At 37.6% G+C, this 23,715-nt stretch overlaps 1 long non-coding RNA gene across 2 annotated transcripts in view; it reads left to right on the top strand.

Moving 5' to 3' along the window:
• LOC148051053 (uncharacterized) overlaps positions 1–23,715 on the top strand; it is a 76,957-nt gene that overhangs the window by 39,944 nt on the left and 13,298 nt on the right. For both annotated transcript variants that reach the window (XR_015700413.1, XR_015700412.1), the window contains exon 2: positions 18,217–18,351. This is a non-coding gene — a long non-coding RNA (uncharacterized LOC148051053). The remainder of the gene's footprint in view (positions 1–18,216; positions 18,352–23,715) is intronic.

Here is a 23,715-nt window from a genome sequence, read left to right as displayed (position 1 = left end):
CATCTGCTGAAGTGAGATGGATATGTAGCCCAGGTGAAAATTCACAAGGTGCCCTTGTGAAGGCACCTTGTGAAGCATTTCTTCATCTCAGTAAACATCTAGAATGAATTACACCAAGCAGTATCACATATCTCTGGGATATCAAGACTTGTGGTCTTTGAGATGAAAATACTGGTAAATGAAAAAAGATACTTTAAACAAAGTTTAGATTGCTGAGTTCTCCACCAGCCAGCCTGAAGGGAGGTGAAAATAGTGTCTTTCCTGTCTTACTGATACTGCTGTGCTTGCAGCACCTTGCGGTACTATGCAGATACTATATCACCTATCTGTAATACTGGATCTCTCAAGGCAAGATACTCCTAGGTGAGCTGATCAAACACTGGTGAGTTCCCAGTCTCAGTCCTGGGCCATTCCCTACATTCCACTGCTCTGTTCATCTTCTTGTGTGGCAGAAATTAAACAGTGCCATGAAAACTCATTGTATGTAAAGCCTTTTAAGAAAAAGGGCCAAATTTTTCATAATCTTTGGAAAAGAGAGAGTTTCATGTGAGTTTTTCACAGTTTACATTGTGACAAATTCTTGGAAAATAGATCACGTACTGCGTTTTTTTTTCTCCAGTAGTCTGGGGCTACATTAACGTGGCCTAATACTTTCTGTTCATATTGATACATATACCTGGAACTGAATTTTGGTGTTCTACTATTACAAATACGGTTCCCAAAATGTATGTCTCTGATGATAACACATTTTGGGGGGACAGTGGGAGGGAGAACAAGTAATTGTATTCTATATGTGTTAAGTCTAAGTGAGTCAGCTGCTTAATTCTCATTCCACTAAAGCTTATGGCTGGTTTATCATTGACTTCTTGAGGATTAAGAGTTAGATCAAGACTGAATGTTTTTCGAAATCTCAAACTCTATCTAATTACTTTTGTATGGTAGACATCTACAGCAAAATTCTGCCATCGGATTAATTCTGAGTTAACTCAGTAGTGTCACTGAAATATCATGTAATTTGGATCCAGTTAATATTGCAACTAAAATTCTATTTTGTTTGGTGACACTAATTTTTATTTCTACAGTTCCGACATGTAATTCATTCAAATAAAACCCTCATTTTTAATTAAGTATTAAAATCACATTAATGAAAACAAGTACTTTCAAAGCAAAATATTTTTGCTTCAGGGAAAATAGATTATTTTTCCTTTAAAGGAGGGGAGAAGATAAATATTTAATAATTAGATAAATATGTTGCTCAGTATTTAATCTTTAACATGTGCTGAAACCTAAGAGATTACTAAGGGTTGTATCAGTATTCAGTTTACTACTGTAAATATTCTGTACCATGGAATTACAGTTTGTGTTTATTGTGCAGCTTGATTCTATTATGCTGAGTTATATATAATGCAAAATACATGTGGATTTTAACTAGTGCTTACTGTGTTGTTACCAGTTCCATGGGGTTTAAATGTGTAGAAATTCCTTTCTGATGTGACTTGTTATCCAGTCGTCCAAACTAAATGTTATACAGATGTATATCTACATGCACTCAACTCATTAGATACCTTTAATTGCAAAGTTAGGTTCTTGCTATTTATATTATAGTCTTTTTTTCCTCTCTTCACTTTCATCATAGATAGTTTTGCATAGAAAATAGTAGGACAGCATCCAGTTATCAAGGTCGTTTGTTGAAAAATTCATCTTTATTTTAGAAAGTGATGATGTGGTTTTTTTCTTTTTTGCACACCATTGTGTTAGCTAACCCACTTCAAGAGTATGCACAGAATAAGAAGGTGTCTATGGGACAGCATTATGAGGAAACCTCTCATACATACCTTTTCCAGGGAATTGGCACAACTGCATGCCTTTCCAAAGTACCTGTATGCAGCCTGGGAAACAAACGGGATGAACAGAGGACTGTGTGCAGTTGCAGGGCTGCAATCTCATTGAGGTCACCGACATGTGGTGTGATAGTTCACACAACTGCAATGCGGCAGTGGTTGGATACAGGCTCAGTAGGAAGGCCAGGCTGGGCGAGTAACATGCCCTTTATATGTGAGAGAGCAGCACGAACATATAGAGCTCTGCCTTGGGATTGGCGATGGGCCATCTGAGAGGTTATGGATGAGGATTAGCATACAGACCAATGAGGACGATGTTGTGATGGGTATCTGCTACAGATGCTTGATCAGGAAGAAGTAGATGAGTGGAAGAAGCCTCCCTTTCACTGGCTATGGTCCTTATGGGGGACTTTAACCACCCCAATATCTGCTGGAGGCAGACAGACAATCCGGGAGGTTTCTGGAGTATATCAATGACAACTTCCTGTGAAAGGTGACTGAGGATCCAATGAAAGGACGTGCTCTGCTGGACCTCATGTTTACAAACAAGGAAGGACAGGTTGTGGATGTGAAAGTTTGGGACAGCATTGGCTGCAGTGACCATGAGATTGTGGAGTTCAGGATACTGAGAGGAGGGAGCAAGGCAAAAAGCAGGACCATAGCCCTAGACTTTAGGAGCACAGACTTTATCCTGTTCAGAGATCTGCTTGGAAGAATGACCAAATTACATTCAAATGCTAAATGCAGCATGGATGTTCTTCTGTATCTAATTTGCATTCTAAATTTTTATTCAGATACTCTTTTCTTTATTATGCCAGTAACTTATTGTAAGATCATCCTTTCCATATAAGAGAAATTTTACAGCTCGGTTCAGTGGGAACAAGAGAGCATTTGTGACAGAACAGAAAATTTTGTCTGTTTCTTCACTGATTGGAAATACATTTCTTCTTCTATGCATTATTCAGTTTTGAGACCCTGCATGAAACTCACTCTATTAGAATCACTTTTTAATTCAATATTGTCCAAGAAGCATTGTTAAGAACAGAACAAGAACGTGGCATTGCAATTGTTAATAACTAGGCAAGGTCACATGAAGATTTTTTTCTAGACCACAGGAGCAGTGTCACCTCCCTGCACTTCTGAAAGGATTTCACCATCAAAATCACCACAAACTGGCCAAACATGTCTGCAGAAACTCCTCTGTCATGCGTTTTGCATGCTGAGTATATAAAAGTGATAGGCTAGTAATAATAAATCATCATAATTGCTATTATCTGAAAGTAAAAACTCTTAGCCAGTCCTGTCTTCTGCAAAATTTGTTGAATTAATTTCACTGTCACAAGCATTTTCTTAAAGGAAATAATTTTGATCCATGAATTCCTGTGCTTCATGGAAGCCTAATGTTTAATTTCTATAGCACCTGAATGCAATAAATACTTATCACAAAAAAAGACTTTTTTCCAACTATAGTAAGATTGAAGAAATCTTTTGAGACAGAAGAAAGTGGGTGTCCTAATCTGAGAAGAAGCTGTCTAGAGATAACCTCATCCTGATTTATCTCTGCAAAACCCTTTACAAGGCAGATGACTATTCATCTTTTGAAACTCTAGCAAATTCAAGCTAAGAGTAAAAAAATGCCAGGTAGAAATTCCTGTAAAGGTCAGTCAACAAACTGAAAATGTTATAATGTAGTTCCATTGTTTGCAAATAGAGAAGGTAGATTTAATTCCTTTAAGCTGTACTTCAGGGGCAGTAAAGAGACTGAATTGTTAGAAGTATGACTGAATGATGAAAGAGTCAGCCTGATAATCTTAAAACCTCTAATTGTATTTTCACAGTTTTGAACTGTTAAGATTTTTTGAAATCTTTTTTTGTAGGCTGTCTTTAAATATTTGTTAAATATATTTTTCTTCCCTTGCCCCGCCCGTAGCTAACCAGATGACTGGGTTGCTAGGGATCTTTCTTTCTTTTTTTTTTTTTTTTTTTAATAAATAGAAATCTTGAAGGACAAGTAAAACATTTAACGTAATTGTTTTCACAAGCCTTACTTGATTGCCTTAATTCTTACTTCCCTGTGTTTCAATGTTTCAGAGGTGGTATGCCATGGAAGAAAACATTACAGTGTATACACCTGAGTTTTGTCTTACTAAAGGAATGCATCTTTAGTTTTCCGTCTGCATGTATGACAGCAGAAATAGACATGGCTGCTGTATGATCATCACTCCTAGAAATAACAGAAAGGGGGACTGAGCTGATAGTAGCAGCTATAAACATTTTAGGGGGACTCAGAATATTGCAGCTTCTTGGTACATAAATTTCCAAACCCAAATGTAAGAAATGTGTAATTTTCAGATCTGTTCAGTAAGTCTTCTGTAATGGCTCGGTTGCTTCTGGTTCTGAAGAGAAACTGGAGCTGTTATCCAGTGGATTAAGTGAGATGGGTTCCCGTTCATTCAAAGGATATTACTAAAGATCTCCTTATGAGTGACATTGTTTTCTGTTTATGAGATACTGAAGATGATGAAAAAAACTCGAATAGTCCCACATGGTAAGTTCTGCTTCTCCCAAACCACTGCTGTACTCCCTACGTTTCCTGCCTTTTCCTGGAGAATGCATCATTCTCATTCTCTTGCTCAGTTTGGCTGGTGAGAACCCTGTGTGCTCTCTCCCTGTCTTTTCTGCAAAGATGCCTCTCATACATTTGGTCTGCCATGTGGCTGGCTGATCAACAGAGCACAAGGAGCAATGAAGGTTTGGTGTAACAACAATGAGGAGTATCATATCTTACCTACCAATATACTCAATATATACTAACATTAAGGACCAGAAAAGGCACAAGTGAGCTACTTGCCTGAATTCTTCTAATGAGGCGAGAGGTTTTTAACCAATGGATTTATTGCTGTCCTTGTAAAATTTCTGCATTTCAGAAAGCAGCTAATGTAAACCTACTATATTTGACAGTCTGTCTAGGTGGAATCACTGATGCTGTTTCTGTACTGGTGGCAGAATCACTGCATGAGAGATTCACTGCTTCTTCATATCACTCAGCTATGCAACCTAAGCACAAACAGTGCAACTGCTTGGATTCAATACACAGTTAGAAATGGTTTTTCCCCTTTTCACCCTCCATCAGTATGTATCAGCAAGTAAAACAATATGGAACAACACAACAAAAGGAGAAAATATTTTCAGTTTTTGTTGGGAGGTCTTTCATTTAATAGTAAGCTAGTGCTTTTAGATGCATGTCAACCTGACAGCCCTCTTATTTTCTGTCTTGCAGTGAGACAGATAATATCACAGCCTGCCATAAAGATAAGGAATTCAGGGGCAACAAAGGACCAAAAAAAGTGACTTAGGTTATTGATGCATTTAGAAATCACATTTTTTTTCCTATCACTGTGAAGGTGAAATGGATAAGTTTCATAGGGAATGGGCATCCTGGACTTAACTAGCTTCCTTCTCCCCATACCTCGGTGCCTTGTTTCTCCCTGACTGTTGTAATAGCCAGTGTTTTGATTGGTGTTACTGCAAAAAAGTAGAAATACTAGTATTAAAATACTTACTACATTATACTAATGTTAACATGGAAAAGTGATGTTCTTTCGAGGAAACAACATTGCATTATTTGCCCTTACTTTTATGCTATTATGCTGTGTTTCAGGTATTAACACATTCCTATTTACAATTCAAAGTTCCTAATTATGCGTAACTACAAAAAGGAGCATTTTGTGCAGGCCTTACCAAGTGGGACTGTTCAAACTTTTTTCATAATATCCAGTAGCTTGCAAACCCAAGACAAGCTGAACTTTCACTACTATTCCCAAATGCTTGGAGTATTTGCATTATTTAAAATTCTTCGGCACTTCAGGAAGCATGGATTCTATCAGCTAGTGTGAGCCCTGAGATCTAAACCTCACGCAAAAAGGTTGTTTTTTTTTGAGCACCGCATCCAAGGCAAACTGAGCAGGGGCATACAAGTATATATGAACTTATTGCTGTTGAATTCTGTGGAGTACAGAATTAGGACTGAGAGGGATCAGGCCTTTATATATTACAGTAACTTGCATTGCCAATGGTCTTGATTTTAAAAAAAAAGAAAGAAAAAAACCCAGCTTTTTCCACTTTTCTTGTGCAGCTTCAGAGTATAAATTTCGCAGGTTTCAAGTAGCTATAGAATTCATTTTGTGTCACATGGCTTCTCCAGTCTGTCAGATCCCCTCAGATAGAAATCCAATGGGAAAATTGTGATTTTACTTAAATCACCACCTTGATAGAGGTGTTCACCTTCTGCCATGATACTGTTCTCCACATTCAGTCCCAGCTGCTATGTCAGTGAAGGTCACCAAGCATATAGAAAGATGAAAACAGGACTTTCTTAGTTTTAATTCAGAACTTCTACACGGAGAATACTCAGTTACAAATAGGTATTTCTAGTGCAAATTGATTTTACCCTTAACTAATGTCTAAGACGACAATTCTAGATTGCCATAAAACCAAAACCAGTAATTTTTTAAATAACATTATACTCTGAACTCTGTAGTCCAGCATTATTTGGAAGTTATGTGGATCTATTTTGGCAATTCAGATCTCACTTATCATCTGTTGTATTTAAAAGACTAATAGACAATTTACTCTGAAGTTTCAGTTTTCCAGTGGCTAAAGGACCAAAACCAAACAAAACAAAAAGATGCCAAGGGCTTGCAAAAGAAAAAGATTCATTAAGGTGAAACCAAATATATGGAATCGGAAGTCTTCAGAGATCATGCTGGCTTAATTTCTAGTTGTCCTTGTATAAAGCACTTTAAAAAAACAAAAGGGGTGTGTGTGTGTGTATTTCTAAGGACTAGCTATGAGGAAGCTTCTCTTTCTATGTAGTTGGATATGTGTGTTACTCTTTATTACAGTTAAGTCAGTTTTTGTGATTAGTTCTAGGTTTGGACACGGATTAAAGAGAAGACAAATTTCACATATTGAATCAATAAATATATTTCCTGGAAAGAACTGTCTTGTTTTAATATATGCCTTGCCTTCAGGTATGCATAAAATAACTATTCTTCATATCTGTCTCATCAAAGAGAAAGAGCTTATCTGAGCAGTCAGACATGGATAGTCTCATGAAACCAGGGCTTTGCCTAAACCAACAAGTCTGACTGAGTGCTTACATGTCTAAATTAATTTAAAATTACCCATTTCCGTACTGACTGCCTCATTAGTGGGTGGAGGCAGTATGCAATTGACTCTATCAGACCTTAAAGATATGTCAAAAGTCCCTAAGCCACCTCGTTCTCTCATTTATGCTGGTGCAAAGCTGGAATGGCTCTGTCAAAGCCAGTGGAACTGTGCAGATATAGAGTTATTAAGAACAAACCAAGTTTTCTTATGTTTGAAAGTCAGAGTTAGTAAAATAATAAGAATGTGTATTTCCATTATCTGGAAATTCAGGTGCGTTCCAGTTGGTAACAGGTATTTCAACTAAATTGCAATCTATTCTTTGGACACCTCTTTTTACAAAATTAAATTATTTGAAACCTCTTGCATGAAAATTTGAAAAGCAAAACCCCATTTATCTGTCATGTTTGAAGGCTATTTAAAAATATATTAAAAATATATTCTGTGAATATATTCTCATAAAGTTCATTCTACCCGAACATAGGGTGTGACATTTTTTCCAGCTTACCCTTCGGGTGACCTCATTTCTACAAAGTCACTACTGCTCCATAATTTACTCCATGAAGCGGTAAAGTATTTAGAGCAATTGGCATGATTAAAAACACCAAAGAAAGGGAGCTAGTGTGGTCACTCCTTCAAAAGTAATGTTTAATATTTACCTCTTCAGTGGCCTATTGTGTTTTGTTACTGAGCAGAACTCAGGAAGTGAAGCAAATCCATAACTCTTGCCCAGCAAAACTGAAGAGAGGGAAAACCAGCTGCCTTACTTTACTGTGAGAAATCTGAAATTTGGTAGCATTAGCCATGTATCTTTTTTCTGGAAAATGTGATGATGTGAAGGAAAAAAATGCTATGGCAACCTACAGTACTTTAGAGATATGAAAGAAGCATATGCTTCTAAAATTCATAAATCCCTAATTACTCATAAATGCCTAATTGTGTGTAATAGCAACCAAGGGGGCTCTTCTCAGATATTACAAAAAACTTAGTAATTATGTTTTGGTTCCTAATAGCTTAAAACAGTATGTTACATACCCCAACATTTATTTAAGAGAGGTATGTGTTATGTTATTCATTGCCTTTCCTTGGAAAACATGTTATGCTGTTGACAGTAATGAAGTGCATATAATGAATGTGGAAATCAGACAAGTTATTCAAAGGACAAATAGAAGCGCATACAACCAGACAAAGGGATTAGGATTTCCTGAATTTCTCTTGATGATCATAACTCTAATAATCATAACTGGTCTTCTCAGATATAGATTAAACTTTCATTTATGATAATATATTTACTGCCTCTTTCTTACTGTCTTCTATTACAGAAGATACTGTCAAATTTGAGGGCAAGGGAAGTAGTTTAGTCCATAGAACACTGAGCTAATGCCCTGATAAAGTATTTTCTGCTAGCTTTGGAGAGATGATGAAAAAATAATTCCAAATACAAAAAGTGATATAACAACTTGTTAATTTATCTAGAGGAGTCCTGATTTCTTTCCTTATCTCCACCCCATACCAATTTTTATTGACAGCTTAGCCAAAGTCAGAACATCATTGATGAAGGCAAGTATATGATAAACGAGAATAATTTCAAAAAGGAAATAAACTCATAACAGTGAAGGAGTGGACATTTAGGTTTTTTTGCTTGTTCTAAATCCTTTGTACTTACACAGTGTTTTCATAGCTTTAGTCAAGAATAACAGACAAATAAACAACTACCTCAGTGTCTAATATCAACCAAGGCCAGACAATTCTATACTTCTCATGAACCAGTTGACTTGAGGTGGAAAGGTGAAATAATGGTGCTTTTAGTTCAGTAGCTAAGTATAAATGAAACAAAAATCCCCAGGAAAATTACGTATAATCAACTAGAACATGGATTTGGGCTTGACTTAGTTTCTGGTTTAATTGTCTCTAAAACAGGGCATTTCACTTAAAAAAAAAAGATTAATTTCTAGACAGAAATCAACTAAGTCTGTGAGCCCCCAGTTCTGATGCCTACTTTCCTATGGATTTTCATCTTTCTGGTCAACTTTGTGTTTAAGAAGGCATTAATGTTAACTGAAACTTTTCTTACATGTTTGAGCCTTGCTTCATGACAGAAGCCTTTTCATTGATGAGAACAGTTATAAGGCATCTTTCCTTCACCAGTCCACCCATTCAGTTTTTAACTGTGGGGGCTGAATTCTCTTTGTGACTTCTCCTCCTTGTCAAATTTGGTTCAAATTGACCAACAAAAATTAAAGCGGTGTACAGAAAGAGCGGAGTCACACAAACCTGATTTTCCTAAGAACAAAACTAAAGATATATGTGTTAATTTAAAATGAAGTAGAAATTGTCAGTCTTATTTGAAGTTCAACTTTTTAACTCATTTTGACAAAAAATATGCTCAGGTCTAATGTTAACATTTTCTTTACATTGGTTTCACCGACAGCGTTTTCATATTTTTTATGGGAGGCAGTCTTTCTTCCCAAGGTCCACAGCATAGAGCCAGTTCTGGAGCGTGTCCAGAGGAGGGCAATGAAGTTGGTGAAGGGTCTAGAGCACAAGTCTTATGAGGAGCAACTGAGGGAACTGGGGTTGTTTAGTCTGGAGAAGGCTGAGGGGAGACCTTATTGCTCTCTACAACTACCTGAAAGGAGGCTGTAGCGAGGTGGGGGTTGGCTTCTTCTCCCTAGTAACGAGTGATGGAACGAGAGGAAATGGCCTCAAGCTACGCCAGGGGAGGTTTAGGTTGGATATTAGGAAAAACTTCTTCACCAAAAGGGTGGTCAGACATTGGAACAGGCTGCCTCAACCAGGAAGTGGTTGAGTCTCCATCCCTGGAGGTATTTAAAGAACGGATAGATGTGGTGCTCAAGGACATGGTATAGATGGACTTGGCAGTGCTAGGTTAACGGTTGGACTCTATGATCTTAAGGGTCTTTTCCAACCTTAATGATTCTATGATTCTAAGGAAGTGGTCCAAGAAAAGGAGGAGTTCTCACCACCCTAGTATTCACACGTGCTACTGAATGCAAAGATCAGATGAGGGAGTGTAAACCCACACAGACTGGAAAAAGTTGAGAAGATTCCTGCAGCAGGAGATTTTGAAACTGAACTTCATTCTCTGCTGCACCTCAGTTATTGAAAAATGATCCATACTTCCTCTTCTTCTGTGGGCTTTTGGAATGCTGCTCCTATTTGAAAAGTCTTCAGCACTGGTTCCATTGTCTGTGAAATCTCTGCACTCATATACTAGAAGCAAAGTGCAAAATGCTGAAACTTTTTCAAAGAATGCTTAGTACGTTTAAATCTGTTCGTGCCCTTGTCTAATACATCTTAAAACTTTGATTAAGAACACAGAACTAATACCAGCTTTATTATAAACACAGGAAATAAAATTCTCATCATTAGTGTTATACTCTAAAAAAAGATCAAAAGAAAGTAGATGCACTGAAAGTCTTTCTCAAAGTCAAAAATCATTGTATTAATCTGTTTTACTGGTTAAGACACAGATCCTTACCGCAGAAGCTTAGAAATTTTTTTTTATGAAAGTACTCAGCTTGACTTTAGCAGGGTTGTTTTCAGGAATCAGGTTTGCGGGTCACAGAGGAAGCTCTTATTTGCCAGATGAGTGCATTATTATTTGAGTTATTAATTGGTATTATTATGTGTAATACTTATGTAAGTTATGTACAGAGATGTCTATTCTGAATATCTCTAGCCTGTTGTTACCATGATTCATGTTGTGCTTTGTGGGATTTCTCACCCTGTGTTTCTGTCTAAAATATGATAGCCTCAGTCTGATGCTTAATAAGTTTTAACAGTTGTTTGTGAATGATTAATTATTGTCTCTCTTCAGGGATGCTAGGCCAGATATTTTTATACGCTAATGTATTCTTCACAGATATTTCTAGTCTATGCCATACCTATGGTAAAAGAATATTACAGTACTTATTTTGGATCTTATGAGGTCCTCAAGGATTAAATAAACTGAGTCTACAGATTTTCTCAATGATCTTTCGTCTTTTCAGCTGAAAGACCATTCCCACCTCATTAGAAACCGAATATACATCAATGTGTGCCGTACCTAAGACTGAATGGATAATTGCTTCAACTTGCCTGACCATTGGATAATGTTATTTGCAGAGTTACAGGTAGTTCCAGTTCTGAATGAATGTTAAGAGATTAGAGGGATAATTTTCATTTGATAGCTACTCTGGTTATATGTGTGAAAGCTTGATTGAACCCATTCTGCAGAAGGTTTGCCAGTCTTTGAAATGTCAGGTTCAAGAACTTTCTCAGCCTTTGGACAGACTACAAACACTCTGCAGAGACTCTAAAACTCAGAACAGGTGATGATGTGCATAGTATCTCTGAATTCAGTTTCTATAACATTATTTTATTTTTAAGACATTTTGACTTCTATTGAAACATCCTTTGTTTCAATTACTGTATAAACACAATGAACAACTCCCATCTGCTCACATCTCTGTACGTTCATGTTCTTTATTCTTTGTGTGCCCTTAGGTAGCTTTCCCCCACTTAGCTAGATTCATGTCAACAGTTGTCACTGTAAGCATATTCATTTCTTTAATGCAGACCAATGCTCTTTTTGGCTTATAGTTAAATGGCTGGGATTTGAAATCAATCAGGCTCCTTCTCAGAAGTTGTTCAGCACTAGTTAGGTCACGTTCCTTGTGCGTAATCAGGCACTGAACAAGTTAAGTTTAAATGGATTTTTTCATCAACAAATACAAAACAAGAACCAACCTGATATAACAATTTTTCCTTGTACCCCTTTCTTCTTAAAACAAATACCTATCAGAAGCATTTCAATAACAATTTCTTATTGCTCACAAAATTGGTATTGTATTAGGAGCCATTGCATTTTACAGTTGTTTTATTCCACCATTTGTATTAGGCTACAAGTTTGTTAGGATAAAGCCGTAAGCATATACTGATATAACTGATATATATGCTAAAAACAGTGTTGGCACTCAAATAGTGAGATGGTAAAACTCATCAAAGGATCTACAGTTTTAGCAGGCAGAGTTTTCCAGTTCTATTATTGCAGATTTACAATCACTGAATGGGCAAAAAGAACAAGATGTAGATATAGCTCTTTTGAAAGAAATTTCTTGTATTCTGGCTTTGAGATTTTCTTTTCACAGTATTGCACAGTATACAAGGCTTTTAACAATGAAATCTGTCTTATCTGACTTGGAAGTTGGCCTTGCTTTGAGCAGGAGGTTAGACTGGATGACTGCCAGAGATCTCTTCCAACCAAAATGATTCTGTGATTCTATCAAATTAAATAATCAGCTCTCCTCACATACTGCAAACAATAGAGTAGTTTTCAGAATGCAGTACTTTGAAGTATTTCTTTAAACTCATTCTCATCATAAAACAACAAAGAAGTAAAAACCAATGTTCATTACAGATTTTTGAGTATTAATGGGAAACACATGCTGCTTTTCCTAATGTACAAGAATAATCTGAGAGAAACTGAAATGGAATGGCTGTTATGCTCCCTGGGTATGCAATCACCCAAATTGTTTCCTAGCCATTTGAGATAGATATCTATCTATGTAAATACATATGCAAACATGTATATATACACACATGTATCTCCTCTCTTTAAGTATTTTTTTTTTTTTAGTTTAAGGTTTGTTTGGAAACAGTCACTAAGTGAAGCACAACATTAGCACAATGAGAATTTGGTGACCAGGAAATAATAAAAGGAAAAACAACGTGGGCTGAGGCATTGTACTTAGAGAAGTAAAATGATTCCCAAGATTACTGCACTTAACTTTTTTTTTTTTATGCTCAATGTAGAGAGTTCCAACTCTGTTGATTTGCTGCCAACAGTGTTTTTGCCATTTCAGCATCTGGAAGCCTGGCTGTTAAATAATCAGTATTTATTATTAAATATGGAGAAGCGTTGACTAAACTTTCCTTGGGATTTTCCTGACATACCTTAGAATTCTCTTTGTTAATGAAAATTCTCTGTACTGCTTTTCAAAATTGTTCAGCATATTTGCAGAGGAAAGGGACAGGAGAAGAGACGCTTCTAGTTCCAAACATTTTAAAGTTATCCAGACAGAATAAATACTGCTTAACAAGTAAAAAACTTGAAATTAGCATAAGACATTACAATATACCTCTCTTAATGTTCTTCAACTTTTTTCTTATCAAAAGAACAGGCATTCTGAGGATTGATCCAATGCCAACTGAAGTCCATGGGAAAAATCCCATTTCCTTTTTTGAGGAGTACGGACTCATAAGTATTTAGTTTTTATTCCAAGATATACTCAGTGGTTCTGCGTTTTTTTTCTCTATTCTTTACTGTAGATTAATAAACTGTTTAAACCTTTCTAGATGCAATCTGGTGTTTCATAGGCTGGTATTAAAAGACTTGCCATTCCTTCAAATCTCACAACTCAAATGAAACATTTAATCTTTTAATCTTTTTTCCTGCATAAAGAGATTTTGTTTATTAAAAAAAAAAAAAAGATCATATTCTAGACATCTGCTATCAAGGGCAGATTGGTGACTTTTTATTGTCACACAAATACTAATCTTAGCTTTTGTAAAACCTTATTCCAAAGCATGTTAATGATATGTGCAATGTCCATTTCTTTTATTAAACTGGAAAAATAAGGGTTTTCTGCATAGTCAAAGGAGACGCACAGAGTATCCCATGGGTGTGTGCTGCCTGTGAGATTATTTTGTCCATGCAATTAAATATTTCATTGGGGTTTGGGCAAAATCTGGGCTTGATTTTAGGTATAGGCTTCTTAATAGACATTGCTTTAGCCTATGAGAAATGCCTTTTGACTTCAATTGAAGTTTCTCTCCTTGTCTTTGTTTATAGTTATGTAAATAAAAATAACTTCCCATATATAGATACAGATTTATTTAAGGTTCTAAATTTGTAATGTATATGAGTTAACACTTAGATTTGTTCTGTAATTTATGTGATGTAGTGCTGAGGCTCCTTAAGAATCCCATTTTTATGGCTAAATAAACGTAATTTAGATAATTAAAGTGCAGACAGATACAGTAGACTGCATATGTGGAATTCTTGAATAAGTTCCTTATTTAACCAACACCTTTCAGCTCATTATTGTGAAGCCAGTTTTCTCTTTATTTTTCCTACCTCACTCAGATAAAGCTATTCTGTGCTGTTATCTGACAGTATATGAGCAGTAGTGCTCCAAGGAATTAACTGAAGATAGAGCTCACTGAAGTGTGAGGAATACTACTGTATTAATGCTGAATGTTGAAGAAACCCACCAACTGATAATTTACCTAATGCTTTTTGGAGGAGAGGAAGCAGCAAACTGATTCCTTGACCTTTTTTTCAGAATTAGTGTAATAAGAGGATCTAGTGGGAAAAGGTTTTTGTCTTTCAGCACACAAAATCTAATCCATTAGTGCATATCCACTTGGGAATCTGGTAACCTGCTTGGTCTCCAAGCAAGCACCTTTGTAGAACTGTATTACAGGCAGGCCATACAGAGATAACACAGTAAAGAGCGCAACAATCTTGCTAAATGCCTGAGTGACAGGCAAGGCTGACATCACCTCCTGACACATGTTTTGACTTCTCTTTGCAACAAGGGAATTTTTAAGGTGAGGAACGTGGCATTCGCTGTAAATCGCAGAGAGAGAAGGTCAGAAGTGTGTGATTGTATATTTACTAAAAATCCAAAAGCTTTAGTAACTTTACTGAGATACAAAACTTCAAGAGTTTTACTGACTCTGCAGTAATCAAGATACCCTGTAAGTCAGTCTTGCAGAACTATCATGAAAGTTACCATCTGAGGCATAAAGTTTGCCCACCTATACTGTACTGTGGTAGTTGATGGATTTTGAAGAAGAAGAAAATCCCTGATGATATTTTACTTAGCTTTTAAAAGGAAATAAATTACTCAGCTCAGTTATGGGGTCAGTGTATTTTGCAGTGCCCTTCTACGCATCTATGAAGATACTTCTTTTTCTTGGAAAGAGAAGAGGAAGAATTCACACTGGTTTAGCTGGGTTTTTGGCTTGTCTTTACATATAACCGGTGGAGGTAATTTTCTTCAGAACCAAGGTTTTGATTAGAGGGGTCTAGCTGGCAAAGCAGGTCAGTTGGGGCAGTGTAAAACCCCATCTTGAACTGTAAAGTTTTAGCAAATACTCTTCAAGGTTGGAGAGCATGATTACTGAAGAGTCATTTTGCAGCTTTTTTCAAATGCTTCACTATAGGAACATTTACTGCTTTCTTTCCTACTTGCAAGGGTGGAGCACTGGGATTAATCATTCTTAGCCTAAATCCTCTAGTTACAGTCTTTTCTTTTAAAACTGTGCTCACATGACAATCCCAATTGAATTTTCCATGAGTAGGAAAATTTCCTTTGGGAGCTCTTGCTAATTCAGGTGACTCAAAACAGCTCATTCAAAACAATTGTACTGTTTATTCACCCAGAAGAACATATGAAGGCCTGTTCCTCTGAGAGTTATGTTAACTTTCCCTGTTTTCTGAAAGTTTAGGAAGCTTGTGCTTGACCCAGATACCTTGAGTTCAGAGCTAGGAGACACAGCATTTCTCTCTATCCATAAGGGTTGCTGGAAAATGGCTATGCATCCCACTCTTCCCTTCCCACTTTGGGATTTTTCTGTCTAAGAGACTGATATCCCTGCAAGATATACCACAATCAATTTCTGCCAACTTTGTCAAAAATAGACTCATTTAGTTTGGGAAAGTAAATAATGGTTGAAAAATAAGCGGTCAATTTTAATTTCTTATCAGGATTTTTGTTAGTAACCTAAATCTAGAATTAGGAGTCTAAGTGTAGGCTGAAAAATCAAAAAAAATCTTAGACACAGGATTTAATCTACTGTGATTACTGAAACGATGTTTATTTTAGTGAAGAGAATGTAGAGGCACGTCAGGATATTTTTCAAGTGTTTTAATTAGAAACTGCTGAAATATTTCTAGGCATTTTTATTACACCTTTGTGTAATATAAGGGCTTAGATATAATACAGTAGTCTGCTCTTTTCCCAGTGTTCACTGAGTTTAAAACTGATTTGCCATGAAGTTCACTGGGGAATAGTAGCAACTCTTTTCTCATATAGAATTTATTTAAACTTCTAAGTGGGAGTCTAGATTTGCTGCTTGCTTTATTGCCTTCTACTCCCATCTTCTCCTTTTTGTTTGCCTTCAGAACGCAAAGCAAGCATTGGCAGTGAGATCGAGTTGTTGGTAGGATTTTTACCACTGATTTCTAAGAAACTGAGATAAAGTCCATTTAAAAGCAGAGCAAAACTAATACTCCCCTCTCCAAGGTATCGTTAGAGATGCAACTCTAATTTAAAGTCAGAAAAGAGTCATGGTGTGTATGGTGTACTCACTTGTAGTAACCATCTCTTTACTACTACTACTATAGACAGAGGACCAGGATGCAGAGGAGCTCTATTTGTGTTTTTATCCTTGGCCCTGCCTGTGACACAAGGGACTGACATAGGGAAATTAGCTGTTCTGATTCTGAGCTGTCTAAAAATGTTTAATGCTTGAAGCCTGTTTTTTCCATTTCTTGAATTCACTGTTGCACAGATTTCCACAGTGGAAGCAGAAGTAAATGTACTTCACAAACATCAGGACATATGCATATGTGTTCATTCAAGAGTCTGTACTACTTAGTTTATTCTCTCTTAGGAAGTCAGGACACCTCTTCTCTGACAATTTTTGTAATGTTTGAGTCATGTTGACAGCATTATGTGTCATGCCATCAATCCATCCACTGCTACCACATGTCCTTTTTGTGCCATCCTTAATATATATCCTTTGACACCACTGTTACATTAAATTTTTTTATTTGATTTTATTTTGGGGCCCTAAAGTATTAAAGATGCCAAATTTCAAAATATGACTGACGGTACCAAACTCTTCAAAAGTGTTGTTTCTTGTAGCGAGCTCTTTTTTGATGTTAAATAAATCTAGCAACACCACCTGCTTGTCTTTCTCCTTTTGGCTAAAATCAACATTATTTAAAAGGCAGTGCTTTTAAGATTTGGTAGTGAAAAAGAATTTCATTTTACCATTTTTTTTTTTAATAAGCAAAAAGGGCTTACCCTTTCTTCTATCTTCCACGCCTAAGTCTAGTTCTAGATATAGACAAGGAAATGGGATTTCAAAGATGATGTATCTAGAATTATTTTACTGAAAACAATCTTTTCTATTTTAAGTGGTGAATTTGTTTAACTTAACTTGATAAAAGCTAGAATTGGTGACAAGATGATTTAATACAACTCTTGTTAACAAGTTGCAGACATTACTAGTGTGTCAAAACAACATTGCTAGAGGCATTCTGGCATCAGGCTGGACTGATAACTAGGATACAGTGGAACAGCTTTTTGACAGCTATTTTATTCTTGAATGCTACTGATTAAAGGGAGCTTGAGTTGGTGTTGTTTTTTTTTTTTTTTTCTCCAGATATTTTTATTCATGTGCACTTTTATTTTTGCTCACAAATAGAAAGGTAAACATTTTAAAATTAATAAAAATGAAAACCTAGAAGCCTACGTCTTGACTAGATGTGAAATGGGTTTTTAGCTTTTTTCTTCTACAGTTTGGCTGTTGCCTCTCTTTTGTGATCTGCAGCTCAGGTATACTTTGCACTCATTACAGGAATTTTTAGATATATACCCTGTGTCTTTGACCACCTCCTTCAGGAGATGTGTATATGATCAAAAAGCCTAGAATTGATACGGGAATAATTACTCTTGTTATTTCAATAGATATAAAGTGGCATTTGCTGAATTAAAAAAATATTTTTTATAGATTATGTGAGACTTGAATCTTATTCCCTTGATTTTGGAACGCTGTTGCACTTAACCACAAATGCTATGCAAAACTTTCAATTTTGATCTGAAATAGAAATGTCAATTGAATTTTAAATTGTACTTTATCCTTTCACAGTTCTGTTCAGTGTGTTGATAACATCCAAGGATTCCTCCTGTAAACAAAGAATTTGAAGCTGACTAAAACTTTTACCTTTGCTTTTCATCAAGTGTTCACAGAGAATACTTTCTGAAAAAGTTGCTGTTTAGTTTGTATGCTCTATATTACGTTTTCAAATTGTAGTGGCATCACACATCAAAAGTGTGATGTTGAATTTTACGCATAAAAAGTGCTATGTTGTATTTTTTTATTGTTTTACAAATCTTGTGTACAGGCAAATGTGAGGGAGAGATTTGTGTAAAATGAAATGGAAGTTTGCTGTCTGCCAGAGCTTGAAACCTTGAAGCTTGAGGCCCCGAGATTCCTAAGAGGAGGATTTGTTCTTCGTGTTCTTCCCGGAATGGCATAGGTAGGTAAATAGTGAATTTCAGGAGTGTACCTGCGTGCTTGTGTAGACATCTGTTATTCATGGTGATACAGCCCTTACTCCTGCTGAGCTGGAACAGTAGGCAATATAGGTACAATGTTGTTCTACATATATTAGGCTGTTTGAATTATTGCTTTAACATGCCAGAGCTGCTCTCTGAAACTGAGCACAATTGCTCTTGACCAGTGCCGTGAATGCATAGTTTGTGATTTAGACACCTAAGCATAGATAATTATTGCTGTTTCGGACACACTACTGTAACCATGACATCCAGAGTAGCCATGGCAGATACGATGTCGGTGAATCATACTATTCTAGAGCAACAACTGGAGAATGGATAGGATACTTATGCATCTAAGGTGTCACTAGATGCCTACCTTAGTCATCTGAATTATTCTCCAAAACTCATTCAGAACCAACTCAGGAATCTGCATTAGACAGGTCTGTAAAGTATAACTCTTTACTAGTTGCCTCAGTGGAGTGAAATGCAAAAATTACTTAAAATTGATGAGCGACAGTAATCCACGTATTAGGAAAATCTATGAGGAAAAAAAGTTAGAGAGTTTTTTTTTTTTTAATTTTAAAATTATTTGGTCTGGAAACATTGTAGCTAACATAACTTTTATGTTGATGTGCCTCATTTACAAGTGGGCAAGGTTTTATGTTTTAAATTGTAGAGACATTAGTAATAGCAGATTATGTGGTTCCAGATGTTGCATTAGTAGTCATAGGATTTAAAGATAACTCTTGACATTGTCAAAGGGCTTAATCATCTTCATTTTCCATTCTCATTACCATTTATATATATGTGAAATATCCTATTTCAACATAGTACTACACATTTATATTCTAAAGTTTAATATATATCTAATTACAGAACCAAATGCAAAAGATGTGTCATTTTTGTGGCCTAAAAAAAAAATGGGCTCTTTACTTGTACTCTTGACTATCCATTCAAGCGTTTTAACTGGCAGGCTCCTTCTAATCCCCTGACAGCACCTGGAGGGGTGCCGGTAGAACACCAAAGGGATGGTGGGACGATATGACATATGACACTAGGGCAAGATCTGAACTCAGACAAATGAAATCTGTCAGCCAGCTCCTCAAAGGCTGCCACAGTTCTTATCACTGCTTGGTTGAGCTGGCTTGATACACAGACTTATTGTATTATTCAGCTGGTTTGATTTTCCTTTTTATGACAACCTTACCCTGGAGACCATCCATCTCTTTGCAGTGTTGGAGACCGACTACAACTGAATGATATTTCAATATAATTTATAATCCTATACTGTAAACAGAAGTGATGGTTGCTTCTAACCACTGTGAAGAATTCTAATAGGTGAATTTGGACTCTTTTTTTCTTGGAGGGTTGGAAATACTGTGGAATTGGGAGATTTTTCATAACGTAGCTTAATAAGTCTTATAGCAGAAAAGCTATGAAAAACCCTGAAAAAGACAGGACATTTTTCCGAATGTGCCCAGGCAGTTAATGATGCATGTGAACAACTACAGCTGCAACAAATTATTTGCCAAAAATTTAAATAGTAGTTATTATTACCAGCTTTCTGGATAACGTACTGGAATGAAGGGCTTAGCAGTAAAAAGTTGAGCTCAGGTGAAATATCTGAATCTGAAAGCAATCCAACTAAATTTGGATCCTAAAATCCACACTTTAAATAAAAGCTCCAAAAAAATGTAAAGTAAAATAGTTACATTACTGTCTTGTGTGGCAATCTTAGGCTTGTATTTTACCTTCTCCTTTGCATTAGGGAAAGGTGAGGGTAAGTGTTACTAAACTCCTCAGAGAACACTCCCAACAGTACACTTATTCAGTCTGGTGGATTTGAACAAATAGGATTTGTCCTAGATAGGAAAATGGCAGACCATGTCTTTAGCATATGCATTTTTACTTTGAAAGTAAAAATGGAAATACTCTGGAATACTCTGGAAGTATTCTTCTCCCCACAAAAGCTACAAAAGAAGACTTTATTGAAAAGATACACTTTAATGTGTGTATTGGGTTTGTGTGGCAAGGTTTTGGTAGTCGGGGGGCTACAGGGATGGCTTCTGTGAGAAGCTGCTAGAAGGTTCCCCTATGTCCAATAGCACCAATGCTAGCCGGCTCCAAAACAGACCCGCCCCTAGCCAAGCCGAGCCTATCAGTGATGGTGGTAGCACCTCTGGGATAACACATTTAAGATGGGGAAAAAGTTGCTGCAACTGCAGCCAGAGAGAGGAGTAAGAATATGTGAGAGAATCAACCCTGCAGACACCAAGGTCAGGGAAGAAAGAGGGGGAGGAGGTGCTGCAGGTGCCAGAGCAGAGGTTCCCTTGCAGCCCATCATGAAGACCATGGTGGTTAACGTTGGAGCAGATATTCACCTTCAGCCCATGGAGGACCCCATGTCGGAGCAGGTGGGTGCCAGAAGGAGGCTGTGACCCCGTGGGAAGCCTGGGCTGGAGCAGGCTCCTGGCAGGACCTGTGGCCCAATGGAGAGAGGAGCCCACACTGGAGTAGTTTGCTGGCAGGACTTGTGACCCTGTGGGGGACCCACGCTGGAGCAGTCTGTTGCTGAAGGACTGCACCCCATGGAAGGGACCCACGCTGGAGCAGTTCGTGAAGAACTGCAGCCCGTGGGAAGGACTCATGTTGGAGAAGTTCATGGAGGAATGTCTCCCGTGGGAGCGACCCAATGCTGAAGCAGGGGAAGAGTGTGAGGAGTCCTGCCCCTGAGGAGGAAGGAGTGGCAGAGACAAGGTGTGATGAACTGGCCAAAACCCCCATTCCCTGTCTCCTGTGCCACTGGGGGGGGAGGAATTAGAGAAACTGGGAGTGAAGTTACAGCTGGGAAGAAGGGAGGGGTGGGAGGAAGGTGTTTTAGTTTTTATTTTCTCATTACCTTACTCTGATTTGATTGGTATTAAATTAAATTAATTTTCCCCAAGTTGAGTGTGTTTTGCTTGTGATGGTAATTGGTGAATGATCTTTCCCTGTCCTTATCTCGACCCATGAGCCTTTTGTTATATTTTCTCTCTCCTGTCCAGCTGAGGAGGGGGAGTGATAGAGCAGCTTTGGTGGGCACCTGGCATCCAGCCAGGGTCAACCCACCACAATGTGATTGCTGGTAATTTATTTATATCATTAGATGTTAATCTGGATCATCTAGATTTTTTTCTCATTTTTTGTGGAGCATGGGGTATTTCTGAATGGTAAACAAAGAACAGTGATATCTGTTCATGGTCAGTCAGTCTTCACCTGACCTAAATAACACCATTTATACTTCGCATTTATGAAGTTACAAATTAGTCTCTTATATGTGTTGTGGTTTAACCCCAGCTAGCAACTAAGCACCACACAGCTGCTTGCTCACTCCCCCCCAGTGGGATGGGAGAGAGAATCAGAAGAGTAAAAGCGAGAAAACTCATGGGTTGAGATAAAAACAGTTTAATATGTAAAGCAAAAGCTGCGTGCACAAGCAAAGCAAAGCAAGGAATTCATTCACTGCTTCCCATCAGCAGGCAGATGTTCAGACATCTCCAGGAAAGCAGGGCTCCATCACGCCTAACGGTTACTTGGGAAGACAAACGCCATCACTCCCATCAGAAGTCCCCCCCTTCCTTCTTCTTCCCCCAGCTTATATACTGAGCATGATGTCATATGGTATGGCATAGCCCTTTGGTCAGTTGGGGTCAGCTGTCCTGGCTATGCCCCCTCCCAGCTTCTTATGTGCCTGGCAGAGCATGGGAAGCTGAAAAGTCCTTGACTGGTGTAAACTCTACTCAGCGAGAACCAAAACATCAGTGTGTTATCAACATTATTCTCATCCTAAATCCAAAACAGCTAAATCACTATACCAGCTACTAAGAAGAAAATTAACTCTATCCCAGCTGAAACCAGGACAATATGTTTCATGTGTCTCATATATTAAATGCAGTTACTCAATTATGAGAAAAAGTCTAAAGACTAAAGATTAGAAAGAACCAGATTGATTTAGATGGAGGCGAGGGAGTAGGAGGCTTGTTTTATCTTTAATATGACAACATGTACGAAAGTGAAAATAGACTGTCCAGACTCTTAACTAATAATTCTAATTAAATGTTGGATGAACATATGCACCAAGTACAATGTATGTGGTCTTTATAGTAGAATCATTGAGCCTTCTTTTTTCAAGGAGCTTGTTATGTTTAGTTTCAGAAACACTGCAATAAAGTAAGTGAAAATAAATTAGTGGTGAGATTGCTTTTCTGAATATTAATTCAAAACCAACCAATGGAATTTAATTCACTCTACAGAACATATCACAATGGATTTTAGTCACTCCTTTCCATGACCTATGTCAGGTTCCATTCACCTTAGCACTGTTAGGCAGTACAAAACAAAGACATACAAGCCCATCTTTGTTTTTGTAACTAGCTGTCCTGGTTTCAGCTGGGATAGAGTTAATTTTCACCTTGGTAGCCGGTACGGGGCTGTGTTTTGGGTTTAGGATGAGAACAATGTTGACGATACACTGATGCTTTGGTTCTTGCTAAGTAGTGCTAAGCTGTTGCTAAATAGGTGCTAAGTGGCGTTCACACTGGTCAAGGACTTTTCAGCTTCCTCTGCTCCGCCGGGTGCACAAGAAGCTGGGAGGGGGGCACAGCCGGGGGGGTGCTGACCCAGACTGGCCAAAGGGTTATTCCATACCATATGACATCATGCTCAGTATATAAGCCGGGGGTAAGAAGAAGGAAGGGGGGGGACTTCTGATGGGAGTGATGGTGTTTGTCTTCCCAAGTAACCGTTAGGCGTGATGGAGCCCTCCTTTCCTGGAGATGTCTGAACACCTTCCTGCCAATGGGAAGTAGTGAATGAATTCCTTGTTTTGCTTTGTTTGCGTGCACGGTTTTTGCTTTGCCTATTTAACTGTTCTAATTTATTTTACTTCAATTATTAAACTGTTCTTATCTCAACCCACGAGTTTTCTCCTTTTTACCCTTCCGATTCTCTCCCCAATCCCACTGGTGGGGAGTGAGCGAGCGGCTGTGTGGTGCTTAGTTGCTGGCTGGGGTTAAACCACGACACTAGCAAAAACTGGCAGAAATTTTGTGTGTTGTAAAGGTGCTGGTTGCAACAGTGGAATTAAGAACTGAGATTCTCACCATTGTTTTCACTCTGACTCTTCTTATGTACTCTCCCCAGCACACCCAGGAACATTGTCCAGAATGGCCCCTGCAAAGACTGCTGCTTCATGCCTGGACATGTTTGTCGTAGTAGTTTTCCAAAGCTGTTTAGAAACTAACTCTTTAGTGAAGTACATAGCTATTCCATTTCCAAGGAGAAAACAGATGAAAAGCAATCATAAT

The sequence above is a fragment of the Nipponia nippon genome, unplaced genomic scaffold (genome assembly GCF_047370975.1).
Source record: "Nipponia nippon isolate SJK-2023a ecotype South Korea unplaced genomic scaffold, ASM4737097v1 scaffold_7, whole genome shotgun sequence".
In the NCBI taxonomy this organism is placed as follows: domain Eukaryota; kingdom Metazoa; phylum Chordata; class Aves; order Pelecaniformes; family Threskiornithidae; genus Nipponia; species Nipponia nippon.
Note: the sequence above shows the minus strand (reverse complement) of the source record. Positions and strands in the feature narration are given on the sequence as shown.